The sequence below is a fragment of the Orbicella faveolata genome, unplaced genomic scaffold (genome assembly GCF_042242905.1).
Source record: "Orbicella faveolata isolate gen_17 unplaced genomic scaffold, um_ofav_v1 contig_1, whole genome shotgun sequence".
NCBI lineage: Eukaryota > Metazoa > Cnidaria > Anthozoa > Scleractinia > Merulinidae > Orbicella > Orbicella faveolata.
In genome coordinates, this window is record NW_028301536.1 from 11,343,905 (window position 1) to 11,365,239 (window position 21,335).

General features: G+C 39.4%; 2 long non-coding RNA genes across 2 annotated transcripts; one reads left to right on the top strand and one right to left on the bottom strand.

Moving 5' to 3' along the window:
- The first annotated feature begins 8,361 nt into the window (after positions 1-8,361).
- LOC149118083 (uncharacterized) lies at positions 8,362-9,701 on the top strand. The gene is made up of 2 exons (XR_016205401.1): positions 8,362-8,577; positions 8,675-9,701. It is a non-coding gene; the product is annotated as an uncharacterized LOC149118083 (long non-coding RNA).
- A 7,495-nt stretch (positions 9,702-17,196) lies between these two features.
- Positions 17,197-21,045, bottom strand: LOC110064736 (uncharacterized). Its single transcript, XR_016207058.1, has 3 exons — positions 20,840-21,045; positions 19,213-19,344; positions 17,197-17,669 (listed from the first exon to the last, which is right to left on the bottom strand). It is a non-coding gene; the product is annotated as an uncharacterized LOC110064736 (long non-coding RNA).
- Positions 21,046-21,335: the final 290 nt, after the last annotated feature.

A 21,335-nucleotide genomic window follows, 5' to 3' on the forward strand; every position in this document is an offset into this window, starting at 1 on the left:
GTAGCATTACTCCCCCTGAGTGGTACCGAAATGTTGTTTTTTGGGGTCCTGGCCCATGGACTAAAAGATATGTTAGAAAAGCTAACGATGCAAAGAACCCAGCAATTCTCAGCTTTTTCTTTGTTACCGAAAGAACCCAGTTAAATGCAGCGCATGCGCAGTTGCTCGAAAATTTGAGACCGATTGCTTTTGCAGAAACTTGCCGATTTCTAACGATCCAGTCGTCAGAATTTCAAGAAATTTGGCAAAAAAAAAATAGTTCAGAAACCACGTGAATGATCTATCACAAAAAAATCTGAATTTTGACATAGCGAATTTTTAATAATACAGAATTACGAAAATCGTCTAGGTCAAAATTTTATTAGAAGTGTTGACAGAAGGGATTTAATGTCAATTCGTAGTGGGCAAATGCCGGTCCCGTTGCCATGGCAACAGCACACACCTTAGCCAAAATGCGAGAATAAACCCTTCTGTGGTTAACCTTGACTCTTGCAAAAAATAGGTCCGCAATGCGCACGCGTGTTTAATGCGTTTCAGTCAACTGGAGCCATAATCAGAGATGGACAAAGGGTGAGCCGCTCATGGAGCAGTGGAACAAATCATAAGATTTAAGCAGGAAATGTTATTGACAGAAGAAGACTTTGTCTACCGAGGGATGTCAAATTACCTTGCACATGAAGTGTCAAGATGGTTTCCTGGAATTACTAAGCCTGTAAGTCCTGAATTACACTGAAGTTCCGATATTAAGTTTTTACCGTGACTGTAAAAGAAATATAGACATGTTGAACAACAATCAATTTGCATGGAAAATTTACTAAGTTCTTTCATTAAAATGAAACTGTAAGCGCAATAAAAAGAAACCAATAATGCTAATACACTGTACATTTTTTATACTTCTTACAATAGCTTGTTGTAAGGTTACATGTTGATCAATGGGTAGTGGTCTGTAGAATATCTGCTGGACAGAGGAGTGTTCCTAATGACGGAATCAGAGTGTCCAAGTGGTTGTTAGAATACAGTAGTTCCACAAAGAGTTCTGTGAATTAGCTCAACTCCTCACATAAAACATATTGATAAGATGTTGATACAAAGTAAAATACTTCAATGACAAAAAATAAATAACAATGGAGAACAGAGTGTTCCATTTCCCATTGCTCAGTGTGCCTGACTTTGGTTTACTAGGTTCTTGTGCTCACATCTGACATGGCATGGTGCAGATGTCTTGCGTTGTTCTTGGTATCAAAATTGTTCAGTGCCGACTTTAACTCAAAGTGTAAGAGCATGTCTCCAAAGCAACTGTCCACAACTTTTCTGTACATTAGTTACTTCTTTATAGGTGCAGGTCAAGATGTTGGTATTTCGTCTGCTTTTGCATCTGTAGGCGTATGTTAGCACTGTTTATTTTGAATTTGCATTTTACATTATGTGTGAGACTCAGTGCTGCTTTGTTTAACTGGGTCTGTTAATAACTCACACAATTATTGAACTGCAGCAAATATAGTCCAAACAGCACGTTTTTTTTTTTGTTTTGTTTTTTTTTAAATCTTTATTGAAACAAATTGATATTAATACAGCAAATTAGTTACTTACCTACATAATTATAATAACAACTAATATTACTAATACTAATAATATAATACAACTAATTAGTACTAATAATACTACTACAACTAATGTTATTACAACACTAAAAACACCAATATCACTAACAATAGACGGTAACCAAAAAAAAATTCCAAAAAACTATAACTAAATATTTACAAAATATAATGTAAATAACATATTAATTAGTGTTACATAGGTCCAAACAGCACGTGAAAGAGTACAAATATACAGCAAAATTGTATAATTAGTTATTTTTATTGCAGAAATCCTACCTGTCAAGTCTGCAAAAGTCATGCAAAACTGTCACACACTCTCTCTTTTGCTGATAAATAATTATCGACTACAACATGTGGATAATAAATCACTTGTTCGATGATTTCATGTGCAGTATCGAAGTATAATTTCACTCATTGTTTGTGCATTGACCTGCTCATCAAAATACAGCACATTGACTCATAACAATATAGAGCAATACTTTATACATCAAAACATCTATTAAGATATATCTGCTGTATTGCATTGCATGGTATGCCATAATAGCCATTCACTCTATGAGATGCACCTGCAGGGAAACATGATGGTAGTTGTGTTAATCATTTAATCTCTTGTTGATATTTGTTTCTATGAATATAACTACCATGATTCCCTGCAGGCACCTCTCATAGAGGGAATAGAGCATTGCAAGTTATTGTATTGTACATGTATACATTCTATTAAAAATTGAAAACAAACATGGAATGCAGTGTGCAATAAAAAGTGTGCAGTCTGGAAATGTCATAGACCACCTGGATGTAAGTCAGTTAGCTACGTGTATCAGTCTACAGAAAATAGTCTATTGTTCGTACAGAAAATCTTGAAGAGCTATAGAGGTCACTTCCAATAATCATATTCACAGTGAAATAAGTTTGCAAATTAATATATTCTATTTGATGAGACAATTCAACACATTGCTTACCAGCATCTTCATCAAAGAGTATTTCATTTCCTTGATTTGTAGTCTCCAGACACAGTGGTCGTTGGACCAATCATATCAAATATTGTCAGGCCTGGACTTTCCTCCACAGCATTCAGTTTGCCATACAAACAGCGTGATACGTAGTAGTAGAACCCCATTATATATAAACCAAAACATCATTTGATTCCAGTTTTTCATAGTGTACATAAGCTTAATTTGTTGCTATGCTAGCAAGTAAAACACAGTTAAATAAAAATCGCAATTATCAAATTCCAGCATCCCTGGTGAACATGTGATGAGGTAGCCGATCATACTCGCAGATTGATCTTCCATTTAACACGATAACAAATAAACAGTTCCGGCAAGTTCAGCAGTTCGACTGAAATCACATCTCAATGTGACTATATATAGCCATGGCTAAAGAAAATTTCAATGGCTTGCGTGACCAAAGTAAATCCTGTCGCCGAGGAAACTCGGTTAGCAACACCTGAATGAAAAAAACAAGGAGTAACATGGAGTAAGGCATTTGTCGGTACGTAAGCTTAAATTCTCGAGGGCTGTGTGAAACATACTAGCAAAAGTATGCCTCAGTAACATAACAACACAAGTTGACGAGGCTTGCTCAACACAACAACTTTATTCTCTAAGCATCTTGGGTAATACAACAGCTTAACACAACTTCCGGTTACGAATATATTACACTGCTTTCCCCCAGATTTTCAGGATGCACTTATACCCAAGACATAGTGATAACCTACAGTTACAGGTTAAGTTTAACAACTGGTTCTCTAATCCTTTGAGATCTTCGCAAAACTGTAGGTGGACTACTTACAACTAAAGGAGATACAACAGTATCCTCGTTTTCAGACAGATCTACATGTGGTTCAGAAGTACTATCGAGAGGATTCACATTATCATCATTTATTTTCTGACCACTTGATTCAGGCACCACGACATCTGGCTCACTAACATCATCTGGTACATTATCATGTGCTCTTATCATGTGATCAGTGTGCACATATCTGGTTTTGTGTCCCGTCCTAACTACATAGGTTCTGGGCCCACAAACTTGAATTATAGTGCCTGGAATCCACTTATCAGTCTTAGAATTGGCCCTCGAGTTTCGTACCCGCACCCTGTCATTTCTTACAAAGGATCTTTCCCTCTTACATTTCAAATCCTTATACATTTTCTGTTTCTCTTGCTTATTCTCTACAACTTGTGCCAGATTAGGCTTAATCAGACTTAATCTTGTTCTTAGGCAACGCTTCACCATCAACTCAGCGGGGGTCACACCAGTTGTACTGTGAGGGGTTGTGCGATACCGAAATAGAAAATTAGCAAGTCTGTGTTTCATAGAGATGCCCTTTTTACCCTAAAGCACTTGTTTAACTAAAGCATCCTTAACAACTCTCACAGACCTCTCCGCTGCCCCATTAGATTGAGGGTGATAGGGTGGAACCAACGTGTGCTTGATGCCGTTTTTGCGCATGAATTCGGCAAATTCAATGGACGTAAACTGTGGTCCGTTGTCAGACACCACCTCTTCAGGTAAACCATGAGTAGCAAAAATTAAACGGAGCTCATCAATAGTCCGTTCAGTAGTTGTAGAGCTCATATGTTTCACTTCAATCCACTTTGAGTGGCTATCGATTACTACAAGGAAGTAATCATTACCCTTCTGACAGAAATCAATATGGATCCGTTGAAATGGTCTAGTTGGCCACTTCCATGGGATCAGGGGTGCACTGGGTGGGGCATTTCTAACATTTTGGCATACTGTACATACTCTCACTGCTTCCTCGATTTCCTGATCCATTTTTGGCCACCACATGCATGTACGAGCAATTGCTTTCATACCACATATACCAGGGTGTTCCCAATGCAACTGTCCCAGCATTTTGGCTCTAAAGATTGGTGGAATAATCACCCCAGAGCCCCAAAGGACACAGTCCTGTTCACAGGACAGCTCATTTCTTCTATTATGATAGGGTTTGAGGGTCTCATCAGGACACCCTTCTGGCCAACCTGACATCACAAATTGATGTACCTTACCAAGTACAGGATCTACAAGGGTTGCCTTTCCTATATCTTCTGCAGTGATTGGAAAATCATCATCAATTACCCTCACACTGTAGACCACACCCTCACTTCCCACTGTGGAGTCCTCATGTGGTAGCCTTGAGAGAGCATCACAGTTGGCATGGTCTTCAGATCTTTTGTATTCAATCTCATAGTCATACGCCGAAAGTACTAGAGCCCACCTCTGCATTCGAGCTGCTGCTATTGTGGGAATAGCGGATTTTGGATTGAAAATTGCCAACAATGGTTTGTGATCAGTGATCAGGGTAAATTTACGCCCATACAAAAACTGGTGAAATTTTTTTACACCAAAAACAATTGATAATGCTTCACGCTCAATTTGTGCATAGTTCTTTTCACTTGAACTCAGTGTCCGAGAGGCATAGGCTATTGGCCTCTCCTGGCCATCATTCATCACATGGCTAATAACTGCTCCAATTCCATAGCTGGACGCATCACAAGCAAGTCTCAGTTCACGGTCCCCATCATAATGCACCAACAGTGCATCACTGGTGAGACCTTGTTTACAAGCTTCGTATGCTTGCTGACACTCTTTTGTCCATGTCCACTGGACACCCTTTTTGAGGAGCTCATGTAATGGTGCTAGTGTGGTTGCTAAACCTGGAAGAAATGGGTGATAGTACTGGACCATGCCCAAAAAAGATCTCAACTCACTGACGTTTTGTGGTACTGGTGCCCTTTTTACAGCAGCCACTTTTTCCTCAACTGGATGCAAACCTTCAGCATCTATCTTCAAACCCAAATAGACAACTTCCCTCTTCAGAAATTCACACTTTGCCATCTTCAAATGCAGGTTATATTTATGCAACCTCTCCAATACCTCAGCCAGGATTTTGATATTCTCCTGCCAACTGACACCACCAATAAGAATGTCATCCTGCTTACACACACATTTTGCTACTCCTTGCAAAATCATATCCATTTTAGCTTGGAATATTTTAGGTGCTGATTTAACCCCATATGGTAATTTGGTGTAGGAATAGAGCCCCTTGTGTGTGCTAATTGTCAGGTACTCACGACTTGCTTTATCAACACTTAGCTGAGCATATGCATGCGACAAATCAAGTTTGCTGAAAAATGTTGATCCTGAGAGGGCAGCATACAAGTCCTGTTGGGTGGGAAGGGGATACTGCTCATCTTCAACAGCTGAGTTGATGGTTACTTTGTAGTCCCCACAAATTCTAACCGATTTGTCAGCCTTTGGCACAACTACTATTGGGCTTCCCCAGTCTGATCTGTCAGTTTTAACGATTACCCCATTTTTCTCTAACTTATCCAACTCCTTTTCGACTTCATCTTTTAGTGCATATGGAACCCTACGTGGCTTAATAAATATGGGCTTTGCACCATCTTTCATGGTGATGTGTGCTTCCAACCCTTTCATGCCCTCATAGCTATCTTTGAACAACTCACTGTGTTTAACTAGTAATCCATCAAGTTGACTTTTGGCACTTTCCAACTCGGATCTTGTTAAACTAAATATTTCACCCCACTCAAGCCTTATATGGTTTAACCAATTTCTTCCCAGCAAAGTAGGCTTCTTCTCATAATCAGCTACAATAATTGGCAATGTATATTCATGGCCCTTGTACACTACATCACACAGCATTTCACCACACACCGTAAGGGTTTCACCCGTATAGGTTTTCAATTCAACTTTTGACGGACGAAGTGGAAAATTACTGAATTTCTGAGAATGTGTGCTCTTACTCATTATTGAGTAATCAGCTGCAGTGTCTACTTCCATTGCACATGGTGAACCATTTATGGTCATTTCTACAGTATAACTTTTGTTGGTAGGATTATCTGTACCAACTGCATACATGGAATAAATACCTAACTCATCATTATCATCACAACCTTCTGTGTTTGATTCTAAGACACTATGAACAGTACCTTTAGCTCCTGGTTGTTTTGTTTTCATGCCAGACTCAACATCTTTACTGCGACAAACTGATGCAAGGTGACCTACTTTGCTACATTTGTAGCATTTTGCTGACTTAAATTTACACTTAGGTACAGCATGCTTACCACCACACCGGTAACATGAGGGTTCCTTAGTGTTTACAGTTTCCAGTTTATTTACTATGCCTTGGCTGTCATCACTTGCACTGACAGGACGGAATTCTTGGGTGTTCTTCTCTGCCATTTCCATTGACTTTGCAATCTGGCACGCTTTCTCAAAAGAAAGATCCTCGGTGTTCAAAAGTTTATTCTGTATTTTGGGATTGTTCAATCCGCACACAAAACGGTCTCTCAGAGCTCGGTTGAGAAACTCTCCATAGTTACAATGAATCGATAACTTCTTCAAGGCCACAATAAAGTCACTGATGGATTCGTCTTGTTTTTGATAGCGAGTTCCAAAATGAAAACTCTCTGCTATCTCCAATGGCGCTGGATTGTAATGTTTCTCCAATGCTTTGACAATGTCCGCAAAAGGAGTGTCTTTTGGTTTCACTGGTGTCAGCAGATTGCTCAGGGTAGAATATGCTTCGGGTCCAATCTCAGTCAGAAAGATAGCACGTTTTCTATTTGCAACTGCGAGATTGGCTTCCTCTTTACCCTCGCCTGTTTCTTCTATGATATTATTTGCCATGAAGAACATTTCCATTCTTTCCACATAGGAACGAAAAGTCTCTCGCTCAGGGCTGAACTCGCCGACACGACCAAACAATCCAATTCCCGCCATTTTGATAGCACGTGCTCAAACTTTGATCAAGTTGCCTCGGTCGAAAACAAACCTTTTTCCTCACACAGAGAAAATCAAAACTTCACGGGATTTCTCATGCGTCTTCGTGCATGTAGAGTATCCCATCCTCGTCGCCAAAATGAAACATACTAGCAAAAGTATGCCTCAGTGACATAACAACACAAGTTGACGAGGCTTGCTCAACACAACAACTTTATTCTCTAAGCATCTTGGGTAATACAACAGCTTAACACAACTTCCAGTTACGAATATATTACACTGTGCAGCACTTTCGAAGAAAGGAAGAAAACGACAGAGCGACTGAGAAGTGGAAAATAACTTAGACTTACCTTGAAAATTGGAAACCAACTCGCGACGGAAAGCTGTCCAAATTATTCGGAACAGGAAACACGGCAACGACAACTCAACATCCAACGATAGGCTCAACAAGTTGTAGCAATGTGGCCGCCTTTACTTGAACGCTCAAACGACACTGCTTCTCACGCACACGAACGACGTGAACCAGCATTAGGGAGCCATTGCGCCTATGTACTTGATGTTCGGCCTTCCCGATTTTTAAAATACGACAACAATACGAAATAACACTTGTGATGATCCATTTTCTTCGGGAAATCCCATGGGACCTCCGAAGTTTTACACTCGAGATGGTTTAACACGGAACAGTTTCAACATAGTTGTTTAATGTGCATGCGCATTAAACACAAAAACGGGCGCCGAAGCATAAATAGTTTAAAAGTAATGGTGAATTAGGCATAGGCATTTGAAAACTGTGTTCGGCCACCTTAAAGCTAGCGGCAAAGCAAAGTGTAACGATTTGAACACTCTACTTACGAGATTCAGATTTATTACCTCCTGCCAACGGGCCACCCTGCAGGGCCCAAGTCACGGCGCGCCTAAGACCCATCAAAACGGACAAGAGCCAACAAGAGCCAACAAGAGCCAGCTCTGAGTGCGGTCAGCGGTTTACTTCTCGGGGTAAACATGTCGGTTGGGTTCTTCATCGGTGGATGTTAACTCATCTTGTCGTAAAAATACATCGCTGTTCTTTTGGAAGGAGGGAGATAAAACGGTATCACTACCTTAAGCACATCTACACGCTAAATCGAGCCGTAGTTTGGTGTCAGCGATGGCTAGTTCATGTGAAATTATCGGGCGAAGTTAGAGCACTCCGGCATCAAGCTATCGAAAGCGGCGAAAGCTACTTGTGAGTTAAACTCATGCACTCAAAACTGACTTTGTTACCTTTATTTGAAATGTAATGCATGTCGAATGATTTCGCTGTTTGTTGTTGATCATTTTAGATATCTCTCTGAGACAAGATAAGGCAATGCTTCATGACGACGAATCTTTCAAAATGGAGGAAAAACGTGAAGATCATCGAAATTCAGCAAGTTCACAAGGCCATAAATATTTCATCAAGGAGATACCGCAAGGTTTCATGCCATAGTGACATTTTCTAGTGTATCTAATTTTAGGCTGTGTTAGTTTGATGGAAATAGGATGCCCCACTTTTCCAAAATTACAGTTTGAATTTGATCCATTTTTGGGTGTCTCATCGAGCTGTACGATATGGGTGTCGTTAACTAAAGCCTCGCTGAATGCCTGGTTCGAGCTCAATGTTTATAAAAATCGGTTTGGCACATTATGAAGACATATTATAAGTAGCAGTGGTTTTTGTTTTGTGTAGAATTTTTCTGTTCTGGTTTAGTTAATTTTCAAAGATGTGTTAAACCTAGGTGTTGACAATGGCTGCCACGAGCCTCCACTCGTGTGAACCGAAACTGATTTCCCTAAAACACGAAAAATTTCAAAGATCTGATCCAACAGATTGTGGTTCTAGTACAAGCACATGAACGTCTCGCAACACACAACAAATGAGCGAAATCTATTTTTCAAACCAGATCGAACAGTCCGCTCAGAGACTGCCTCTTAAATGTCTAACTTAGAGAGGTGGTGATGGAACTTTCTAAACAAGTACTTACCCTTGAAATCCAACTTGAAATGTTTGACAATAAATTACGCGGTTTCCCGCTCCGATTTGAATTCCACTTCTTTGAATGGTGGCAAATTATTACGACTGATACTGAACCACGATTGAATTTGAAATACATTGTAAAACAGCCTGCAAAAACGTAAAGCTTTTGGATGAGGACCCCGACACTGACAATCTGGTCAATCTAGCGCAGCTTGCGTGATGGCGTCAATGTATATAACGTTTTGAATTAGTGTTAACCTCTGTAGTAATGATGGAAAGTATTCGATATAAAATTCGTTACCAAGGCAATAAAGATAGAGATTAAATGTAACCGCACAGACTGAAAAAAAAAAGACTCTTCAGGGAGGTTATGAGCCGCCTTTTAAAGTTGATGAACAATATAAGCAGTAAACCTCAAAGTTAAAGCTGACCTACAGGTTAATAAAGGTAAAATTTACAACGTGCCACGCGCATCTGCTTTTGTTCTTTCACTAAAAAGATCCTTGTTCTCGCCCGATAAAGTCGATTCTTCAATTCAAGGTTTACTTCTATAAAAAGTCCAGCATTGGACTTAAAAAAGTAAATAGTATTCGGCATGATTCCAGTTAATAAGACATTCCAGGTGTGTACGAAATGCTTTTACTGAGTGTGCGTGTGTTCGTTTCCTAGTAGAAAGGTGTAAAATGAAACTCATTCCTTATGTGTCAGCGGTTCTAACCATATTCATATTGTATGACGTTGGCACTTTCAGCGGTTAAAACAAGGTTTTCGCAGATGCGTGAAAACATGGGACGTCAGTATCCTCGTTCCGAATACTACACTGGTTCTTTGATAGAGATGCCGAAGAATAACTAACGGTCTAAAGCAAGGAAAGAAGTCTTGATTATGCTGGTCCAACTAAAGTTGAGGACTGCATTCGGAGAATATATACATTAATTTGCTTCAAAAGTTAACAGTACAACTGTTCCTGAGATAACTTTTTCTGAATATCCAGGACGTTTCTAACTATATCAAAAAAAAAAAATATGTATCTAGGCCTCGAGCGACCGGTAAGGGACATAGAGCAAATTTGGAGAGCGAAAAGACTTGTCTGATCAAAAGTTATTTTCTATGGAGTTCTTCTATTTGGGTCATTTGTCACGATAGCTCTTTTCTTGGGTGTTTTTCGTTCAGTTCAATGGTCTTTATGGCTTTCTGTTTGCCACGATGCCTGAGCTTCAGAGAATTTAACTTCACTTAAATAATCTTTTTTTTGTCATCCGTAATGAAAGAATTAACAAGCTTTGTTATATCATAACTCCGCGAGAGGGCAAGATAACGGAAATCCTTCATGCCCAAGGAATTTAAGATCGGGGAATTCCAGTACAAAACCCTAAACTACATCGTTCATACAAAGAAGAAACTTTATCGTCTCAAGATAACTGATTATCCTAGCTGCCCTTTCTGTCAAGAAGAGGCACAATCCATCGATCGCGAGCTTTTATTCTATTCCTGCAGAATATAGATCTTCTGAATTCTGGAAACATGTTTTGTCCTGGCTAAAAGACAATAATAACACAGATATTAAATTAAACCGTCAAGGAGGAAGACTTGATCTTGATCTTGGTCACTGCACCTAACCCCAAAAAGTTTTTTTCGCTGAAACGAATCTACTTGTTATTCGAAGCATTTGGGCGAAAAATTTTTGAATTTGGTTGAATCCTCGATTTTCTATGCCCTTTCAAAGTCGCGCTTGAAGTGTTATACGACCGCGTTTTAGGAAGTCTGGGGCGGCGGTTGCTAATGACGTCTACCCAGGAACCAAACACAATGGCGCCTTAGTCAGCTCTCTGAATTTGCTCGAGAAAATGGAAAACAAAACTAATCGTTCAAATACATTTTGGCGCTAAAATGTCCAAGTGTTGTTTCAGAATCATTTCTTTTTCGTCACTGGAGTCAGAGTCAAGTTTCGATTCGGAAGACTCCGAAATAAACTTCGATCGAGCACGTTCGACAACTGTGAACTCACTGCTTAGAGCTTTGAGAACAATTTGCAATATTTCAAGCGACGACGGGGAAGATTTCTTTGCGGAGAGCAGCTTGTATATTAGGAATGGAAAGCTAGATACGAAGTGGAGGAGCAGGCAAACGAAAAGCAGGAAAGAAGACTCAAGGACTGCTTTGGATGGTCATTTCGTCACTTAAACACAAGACTCCCACGCGTGTTTATAGCCCGTTTACATTTGTCCTCAGCGAGAATGTATTTTGTCAAGGTATGGTTGTTCTATTAAATCCAGTTTGTGTTTTACTTTCTGGAATGCTCCATGTTTATAAGAGCGACGTAAGTATGGCAATTTTCGAGACTTGATGACCTCCAAAACACCGGCTTCGATAGATTGAAAATCGTAGAATTGTTTGGACCTGTATTTTTGAAGCTGCGGGAAGCAATGTGGAAGGAAACATTTCATACAATTACCGATTTCACATTGTCACACGTTTTAAGTCCTAACTCCAAATAACCAATGTAAATTTTTTTCAAAGTTGCACTGAAATTCGTCGGATAAGCGAAAAGGATGTGTTCCCTAAGCGGTCCGCAGATAATGTTACGCCGTCATATTTTCGACACTATTGCACAGAATGTTTGTCGCATTGCTGACTTCCAAACTTTCGAAAAACTCTGTGAGTCTAACAGTTTTGTTATCATGTAATTCTAAAGGATTAATCTTCGACTTTTATCTAAATCGAAAGAGAAATAAGTGTTGGCTGGCGGCGTACAGTTGCGAGCTATTTACATATCAGTATATTTGGTCGTAACGCTCCTTCAGAGATTAATCACACAACTTTGCCGGCTATGTTATAAATACTGCGGGATTGGAAGATATAGGTTTTCAGTAGTATTTGTACAAATTGCTGGTTGGCTTTAAGCAGAAAATTTTGAAAATAGCCTTTGAAAGTCTGCGGAACAAATTCCAGTGAGAGTTCTTTAATGGTTCTCACAGTCAGTTCGCTAGCTTGTTTCGGTTCGACGAAATCAACCATCGTTTACGTCTTTAATGTACCATTGACCGATCATCACCAGTAAATTGTACAGTATATCTTTCTTTAAATCTGGAATATTGCTGCAACAGCCGATAGCACTTCTGGAAGGCGTTTCTGCGCACTTTTCGAATGTGTATTGCACCATCCTGAAGGAAATGAGAGGACAAGAGATATTCAACCTTCCTGGGTAGACGTCACAACATCCGCTCGACCCATTCTCCTCAAACTCGGTCGTGAAACAAAATAGCGGTGTTCTGGAGCTGTTTTCGAGATTTCGTCGGGGTACTGAAAATCGAGGATTTAACCGAATCCAAAAATCTTTTCGCAGAAGTATTTCAAATAACAAGTAGATTCGTTTTAGCGGGAAAAAAAAAATTGGGGGTTAGGTGCACTCAGGAGCCATAATCGGGGACGGAGACCGTAAGCGCGCGCCATTTCTAGTATTGGGGTTGTCCCCATGATATGGGACAATAATTCTATTTTTAGAACAAATTGCGCCATCGCCTGCAGCACACGCGCGTACATGCTGCGATGATTTTTGCGGATGTCGCGCGAGGGAAATGGCGTCCGAAATTCCCGAAATTTTTTATGTTTTTGGCCCACAACTCAACGCGTTTACGTCTGTTGGAATTTTGCTTAAGTATTTTCGTCGTAAGCTGCTCCAGTTTGAGTGAAGTAAGACAGTGTCGAATTTAGGTATGTTCCGCTTTAAGCTTAGATATATATCGCTGACCAAGTTGTGTTCCGATGGATGCTTCTTTTACATGAGCTGTATATTACTCCACTTTAAATTTCAGATATGTTAAAGATTAAAAGCTTTTCCATTACACAACAAAAACTAGCTCGATAGATTTAGATATAGCAGAGCTTCAGGACCTCATAGTTTCCTAGCTCCTCTTGCCACACGCTTCCGAGGAATTTGCCAGTCTATCGCGACCGAAAAGTAAAACAAAATAATTGCTAGTTTGAGTTTCGCCTGAATTGTAAGCAACGCTTGATGTTTCATTAAGGCCCAATAACTTTACGTCCGTAGATACTGCTCAGTTTTATTCGTGTAAAAATCCAGTAAATTCTCTGTTGTCGATGAATGAGAGCGCCCGCCGATGCGTGTTTTGTACAGTCAGTAAACATGACAAATTATACTTCCGCCGCACTTTCGTGTGAAAGCGTACATCGAACTCAAACAATAACTCTATAGTTTTTAAATATGTTTAAGCTTGATAAATGTTTGAGAACATATTAAAAGCTAAGCTGAAAATATGCGAATAAAGCAGAAATAATCAGCAAAGTTACGTTGACGCTTTCTTTAATCAACTTCGAATAACCATTTCGATTTTGTTGATCGAGTTATCAAACTCCTTGTCTATTTTCATTTTCGCAGTGTAAAACTTCACTATGCTTACGTTGAAGAAACACACATGATGTTAGTAGCCTTTTTTGCGTTCTTGAAATTTGTTGCAGCATCTCAGCACAAAAGATAACGAAAGAAATCTTTGTCAAGATTTGTTGACAATTGAAAACACCGACTCGGACTTGAAAGTGCATGAGCCGCACTATGCAAATGAGCTAATTGTACGCGTCAGACTTTCCTTTCAAAAACTTTTGCAAACTCACCAAACAAGCAGAAACAATAAGAAACCATCAAAACAGGTTTTGGTTATGATTAACCATTGTCCGAGAAACTCACAAATTAACTCGATACCAGAGTAGAGAGTTTTCTTGCTATATTCTTAAGTCAGAACAAACACAAAAACATACGCGTAAGCTTACAACTAGCGCGAGCAGATCTTATTATTCATTCCCAACGCGAGATTGAAGTCTTGTTTTCGACCCTGAAAAACCCACCTTTTCCGTTGGCTCAGAGCATAAAACTACATATAAGCGCCCTGGTTCTTAGTCCCTGTCTTATTCCCTGCCATCGCTGTGAAAGATACGCAAGAGAATCTCTCAACTCTCACCATTTGATCATGCAACGTGACAACATCCACACGAGAACCCCCGACATGTGCGTGGATCCGCGCGGATATATGACGTCAGGATGGCGCAATTTGTTCTAAAAATAGAAAAATTGTCCCATATCATAGGTGCGCGCGGATCCCAAGACTTACGGTCTCCGTACCCGATTATGGCTCCTGGTGCACTTTAATCACACATTTACACGAGGGAACATTGTATTCAGTTATGCTAAGAAATGTCAATACAGTTTACCCTAAAATTGAAGGTTTCATAGCGAGGACAAAAACTTCTTATAGTATTGAGCTCCATATCGCTAAGCTCTGAGAGCACTTTGAAAAATGGGAAAGACCAATAAATACATCTGCAATTAAAAATATTAACAACAGTTATTAGGTAGTAGGAAGGATAAGCCGTGTTTGTTTGTTACGCCTTTTTTTTTTTCCTATTACTTTAGTTATTATGGGTTACCTTACTTTGCATTGTTTCTTTTGTAATTTTTGAATATTAACCAATAACAGTGGTCTACGTCTCGGTGATAAACTCTTATTCCATGCGGGCTAAAAGCTAACTTCGATTTATTTTATTTTTCGTTCCGTGGTACCATGAAGACCTGAGCTGAATATAGATTATCGTTGAAAGATTCTCAGGTAGGTGTTGTGTGGTGAGCGATGAGATGCGATGCGATCAATTCAGCATAACTGCGAGTAGATTTTGAGCCCAATCGGGGCGAGGTAGTTTTTCGCAAAATTCTCCCCAAAAAAGCTGTATTAGCAGAAACTATCTATGGTCCGTTTGTTTTCCAGCTAGGGCCAATCAGTATGGGGAAAATATAAGCAAAATTGATTTTTCGTTGCCTTCGGCGTCGCCGTCGTGTTTTCGTAAACTCCCTAGACTAGTCAGACTCTAACCAGGTACTTCCACAAAATTGTAACGTTTTGGGGGACTGTTTTACAATGTATTTCAATTTCAAGCGTGCATGTTTTGATATCAATCGTTTCAATAGTGGACACTATAAAGTGGATTTGAAAAATCTGAGGAAAATTAATTTACAGTCGAACAACTCAAGTCGGATTTCAAGGGTAACGGGGGGAAAACATTTCAACTTAACTCCGCAAGTCTCTAAGGTGCATTAGGTTTCCTTCGTAGGCCGGTTGGACAATAAACTTTGAAACTGGGCCTGTAAAAGTAATCGCAGCGCTCGAGGTTCTCTCCAGTCAGATACTTGCACGACGAAAATAAAATACTGTATTTTTTTGCAGCTTTCGGTGAACAGAACATTATTATAGCGTTAATTAAAGGAACCCTACACTTAGTTAAAACGGTTAACACTAAAATAGATTAAATTTTCGGAGATGTAGGACCTTCCTGTGAATTGTCCTCCCTAAAATTAATTTACAGGGAAATTGTCATGATGCAGAGACGTGTACTTGCCCGATACTTAAGGTGGCTCAAAACAGTTTTCTGTTTTCTTGATACTTATAGAACTAGGTGCGATTTTTCAGGCTTGGAACTGTACTGTTTTGAATGGCTGTGCTTTTTTTTTTTTTTAAGGTAACTCTCCACTGTGCCTTTCATTGTGTTAAAGTCGTAAATTAAGGTTGCACTGTCCTGTTGCAGGGCAGCTTGATCCACTTTTTGCCATCAGTTGCATCTATCTTAAAAACTAAGTCGGTGTCCCCATATATTTTTATTTATTTATTTATTTTTTTCACACACAGAAGAAGAAACAGACAAAATTAGAAAAAACACTCTGTGGAGTGGATTTTTCTTAAAGTAAGAAAATGGAAATTTCCAAGTTGGAGAAATTCCACTCGACAGTTTTTTTTTCTTTTTTTTTCTTTTTTTTTTTCCAATTTCGCACAACGCATTCCGCTTTTGCTGTTGAATATTTTTATGCCTTAAGAAAGTAGGGTCACTGGATCAGTTTTTGAGATATTAGCCTCGTGGATAAGGTATTTTAGCGCCCGTTCTAGGCGCAAATTAAAATCTCGAGTTTGCAAGATCGCCCCTTGCGCACGCATGAAGGCGGTCCGCTGATCAGTGAGGCCAGGGCGGAAAGCGCCCTGGTAAAGCCCGCAAGTAAACCACGCGAATAAACGCGAATAGTCCGCGAATAGTGTTTTCTTTTTCGCTGTTGTCGTTAGCAGCATAAGCCGTAAAAGCAGAGTACCATAAATACCCGGAGTTGAGACTAGCCAAGTACACAGAACGAAGAAAACCTGAAGAGTAGTTTTTTTCTTGCTGTTTTTTTAGCTTGATAGCCGGCAAGATCGGTCGCAACATCACAATTTTCGTTTACTTCCCAGCACAACGGTTTAAGGGGATGTTTTCCTTTGAAATTGCCTGAAGGATGGATGTTTTCGAAGTTAAAAATAACTGATAACGCAAACAGCTTACTAAACTTGACGGAAATAAAGTTTTACGAGATAGGCCTCACGCCGCCATGTTTGTTTTGATTTTTGTAAACTTTAAACCTCGCGCGCTATCTCGCGAACCCTCGAGTGATCGCTCGATGCCTCGCGCTGAAGTGCGCGCTTGGGCCCAGGCTTCTCACGGAAATATTACTGTTTTTAGCCACCTGAAAACAATGCTCCTCGTTGGCTGTTCGCTCATTGAAAACACAACCTCTAATTCTAAGTGTAGACACTATGAAAGATAGAAAACAACCCAATGAATTCATTCTCATGTAATATAGTAAAAAACGAAAAACCCGAAAAGCCATTTTCCTCGCAAGTAATCCATTAAGCATTCAGATGTTTTAGGAAAGCAAAGTTAATCTTGAGTTGTTTGAAAGAACTTACTTGAAGAACAAGATTCAAAGACAAATCTAATACCATTTCCGACCAATCACAACTATCAACGACCACAACTCCGTTTCAGTTTATGCTTCTTCAGCAACGTTTATATTTTGAAGACCCTAAGAGGTTGTTAAGGTTATGATTAGACTCCCAATTACAGATGGTCTTGCAGATAAGTCGTAACATTGTTTAATGAAAAAAAAAAAGAAGAAGAAGAACGCTCAAAAGAAAACATATCAGCAAAGCAGTACAGCCTTCCCACACGTTTTACAGTATATTGAAATGACTATTGGTAATAAGAGCCATTGTCTAGCGTTTGGCTATATAACAATTAAATTACTATCCATTCTTGACTGCACTAGATTAGGGTTTGCCGGCCTGACAACGGAGAAAAACATGCTATCCAGCACTTCACTAATTCTGCGCCACAGGCTTCTTCCAGACAGGCTTGGTACTCGGCAGGAACGACATCTAAGCATTCCAAGGCTTGAAAGTGACAGGCATTTTCCGCACAAGCATAGCAATCCATACTATGAGTAGCTATCCCCACTGAAAAAAAGTCAGTTTGAACAGTGAATATCGTAAGAGAAGAAGTAGCAATTCAAAACCAGGTTCACACTGTCACTGCTTTTCACAGTACGCGACTCAAACTCGACGTCGCGCGGGAGCTAAGGTGATGACTTATAGTCGAACAAGACGGCGCTTCTATTGCGGCCCTTGCAATGTTTTTTTAATGAGTGATGGCAGAGGGTGGGGAAGGAGTAAAATAAAAACTGGCCTCTTAAAGTAAGGAAGCTCATACAGTAGTACGTTCATATTGCTGGCGAATAAATGTTAAATTTGGGGGCTTATCGTCATCTATTGGACACCGCCAAAAAGCCACAATCAACAACAATAATATTCATGTTCCTTCAATCGAAGCCAAAACGATGGGTTTTACACTACCCGTCTTCATTATTTGAATGAGATTAAATTTCGATAAACATTTCAAAATAAAAATGAGCGATAGAAATTTTACACAACGTTTCGATGTCGTCATGACATCATTATCAAGTGACAAGAAAATAACGGTTCAACAGTGTTATATATGCGGTGAGAGGTGTGATTGCTCATTAACATATTTGTTTAAACAAATAGTGATCACCAAAGATCCTCTCGTGCCACCTCAACTACCCGTCAACGAAGATACTGTTCACCGAGTGGTATTGCCATTTAAAGATCAAACGTCGGCCGATGTAGTGATCTGTGCGATGCAGAGTATGTCGGGTATACCAGCCGGCATTTGCACCAACGTATCGATGAACACAGGTTCTCCGCAATCGGAACGCATTTAAAGAACGATCACGGCCTTTATAACATCGACGACCTTGCCAATAATTTTTCCGTTTTAAAGAAATGCAACGGAAAAATGGATTGTTTGATTTACGAAATGCTGTTTATTAGAAAGAAGAAACCTAGCCTGAACCCGCAATCGGATTCCATCCGCGCGAAACTATTTGTTTAAACAAATATGTTAATGAGCAATCACGCCTCTCACCGCATATATAACACTGTTGAACCGTTATTTTCTTGTGACTTGATAATGATGTCATGACGACATCGAAACGTTGTGTAAAATTTCTACCGTCTTCATTACCCTCAAGATTTCTAAGGGACAGTGTCCCTCCCAATTATTGAAAGTTCTCTTTCCTAATTTCAATATTGTATTGCCAAATGCACCCAAATACACAAGTGGACTGAATAAAAAGATTCTACATAGCTAAATAGGACAAGTAATTTGGAGAAGAAGTACAGGAATACAAGCATGGAAGGATGGATTACAGTTCATCGAATTTGATTTGTGAAAGGCTGTCAAACAATCCAAATTGCCACTTTGGTGAAAATTTTCTTTCTAGTTGATATTTCGTTGCAAGTTATAGCAATTAGCTCCTGGCGATACCGCGTAAAACATGAAATATCACTTGGGAGGCTGTCCCTTTTATTTATGCCAGGAAAAAGTTTGCTGAGTTCTGCGTGTTCAAGTTTGTAAAATACAAACATTTCACTTTGTAAACGTATAAACTAACATTTTGTAGAGTAAGCACAAACAAACCATTGGGGCGCTTGCGGTTTTCAGGAATCTCGATTTCGTCGTTCTTCTTCAACTTGAACAACATCACTCCAGTCAGGTTAAGGAGGAGAAAAAAGAACGCCGTTCTCACGAACATAATGTCGCCGTTTTTCTCTGTGAGGGAATAACGTGAATTTTTCTAGTTAGCAGGTTAGTTGATTTAAAAAAAACAAAAAAAAACAAAAAAAAGATGAGCACCCGACAATGAAGAGTCAACTCCTGGAAATAGCGACCTCATATGCAACCTGAAATGCACCTTAAGCTTCTGTTCTTAAATAACAGTGGGGAAGAGCAGATGCCAAGCTAAGACAAACATGACTCGGTCTGATGCTGATTATTTTTAACTGCTTTTAAACTTTTCTCCTCTAAAGTGCAGGAATCACGTGTTCTTTTTATGTTTTGCTCAGAGTTAAACAACAGAAACCCTACTTACAGTTTGGCGTGCGCGCGCCGACCTGTACGGCAAACAGGTTTTCTACTGTACAAATAACTGTGCAATATCGCTTTATAGTTGTACTGTTATTTGGATGGTATTCGCTGTATTTGGATAATAAACTTCCTTAGATGTAACAGTTAAATAAAACTAAATTGCTTAAAAGACGATACTCACATTACTCGGTAAAAATTTCTTTCTCTCTCTCTCTCTCTCTCTCTCTCTCTCTCTCTCTCTCTCTCTCTCTCTCTCTCTCTCTCTCTTTCTTTCTTTTTTTCTTTCTTTCTTTCTTTCTTTCTTTCTTTCTATTCATGTCGCAAGTCCAATACAATATTCGCGTTCGATCTGTATCGGTATTTGTAATGGCGTTTCTATTCAGTTCACAAGTCCGATACAATGTTAGTGTTGATCTGTATCGGAATTTACAACAGCGTACCTTGTAAATACCCACACAGATCGGCCGCTCAGATTGTATCTATCACTTCCAGATGGGCGATTTTCTCGTTCTGGCGCTCAAATTCTGGCAGCAACAGAAGTATTTTATCTAACTTTTTTCGATTTGCTGTTGTTTGGTACTCCACAGTGGGCAGCCATGATGGTTTTTATCTTCCGTACATGTAGCGACGTCTTCTTCGGTTTTCGAACTTGACTTACTTTGCCTTGCCCTTTTCATTCTTTTTCTCTCCAAGGGTGATAATGCTGTTCATCTTCACTCACGTTGGTGGTTTGTGTGTTTTTGTCATGGCCTAAACCGCAGTTTTAAGTAGGCAATACTGTAACTACTAAAATACCCAGTCCCACGAGCTTACATACTTTAACAATCACGAGGATAAACTTAACTATTTCCTTTAGAGCGGTTTTTCAATATAGTTGGGTCAACAGAAACCTTTTTGAAAAAGATTGCCTAAAACTTCGAAATAACTTCTAATGTTTCAAATAAAATTTCGTGTCCCGGTTGTGTGTATGATCTTCCCTGCACAAGTACGCCATTATAGTGAGATATTAGTAACGAGCCCACAGAGGTAGGAAGAGGGAAAGATTGCTAACTGTTGCGAAACTGAAATTGAAAACATTTAACCACACCCGAAGTAACCTTTACACTTAATAAGAACTGCATGTAGCACCCACTTCTCGAGGAAAGGAAAATCAAATAAAACTGAAAAGTCACTGGCTTACCTTTTGTGTTGACGGTGTACCTCAAGTTTCTAGTTGCTGCCGGCTGACTGCTAAACAGCGAATGATGTGTTTCTAAAAGATGCAACAACCTCAATACATACAACTTAGAGTCCAATAAAACTATCTCTTGTTATGTTGATCGATAGAAGATGATTGTTGTGACACTCAGTTACACTGGGGCATGACGTCAAGATGGCTTGATATTGGCCAATGGAATGGCCAGGTTCGTTTGTTAACAGTTTATTAGCAAGCCGCAGAAAAATACAAAAGAAACAATGAAGAGTAAGTTTACACATAATAACTATACCGTAATAACAATAACAATAATACTACTGAAAAAAAGCTCAAACGAAAAAACAACAAACAAAGCTTATCCTCCTTACGACCTAATAAATTATTGTTAATATTGTTAATTGCACAATTCGAAGCGGTTTTTTCACTTTTGAGAGTGCGTTAAGAGCCTGGATATCTCCCTAGTAATATGGAACTCAATACT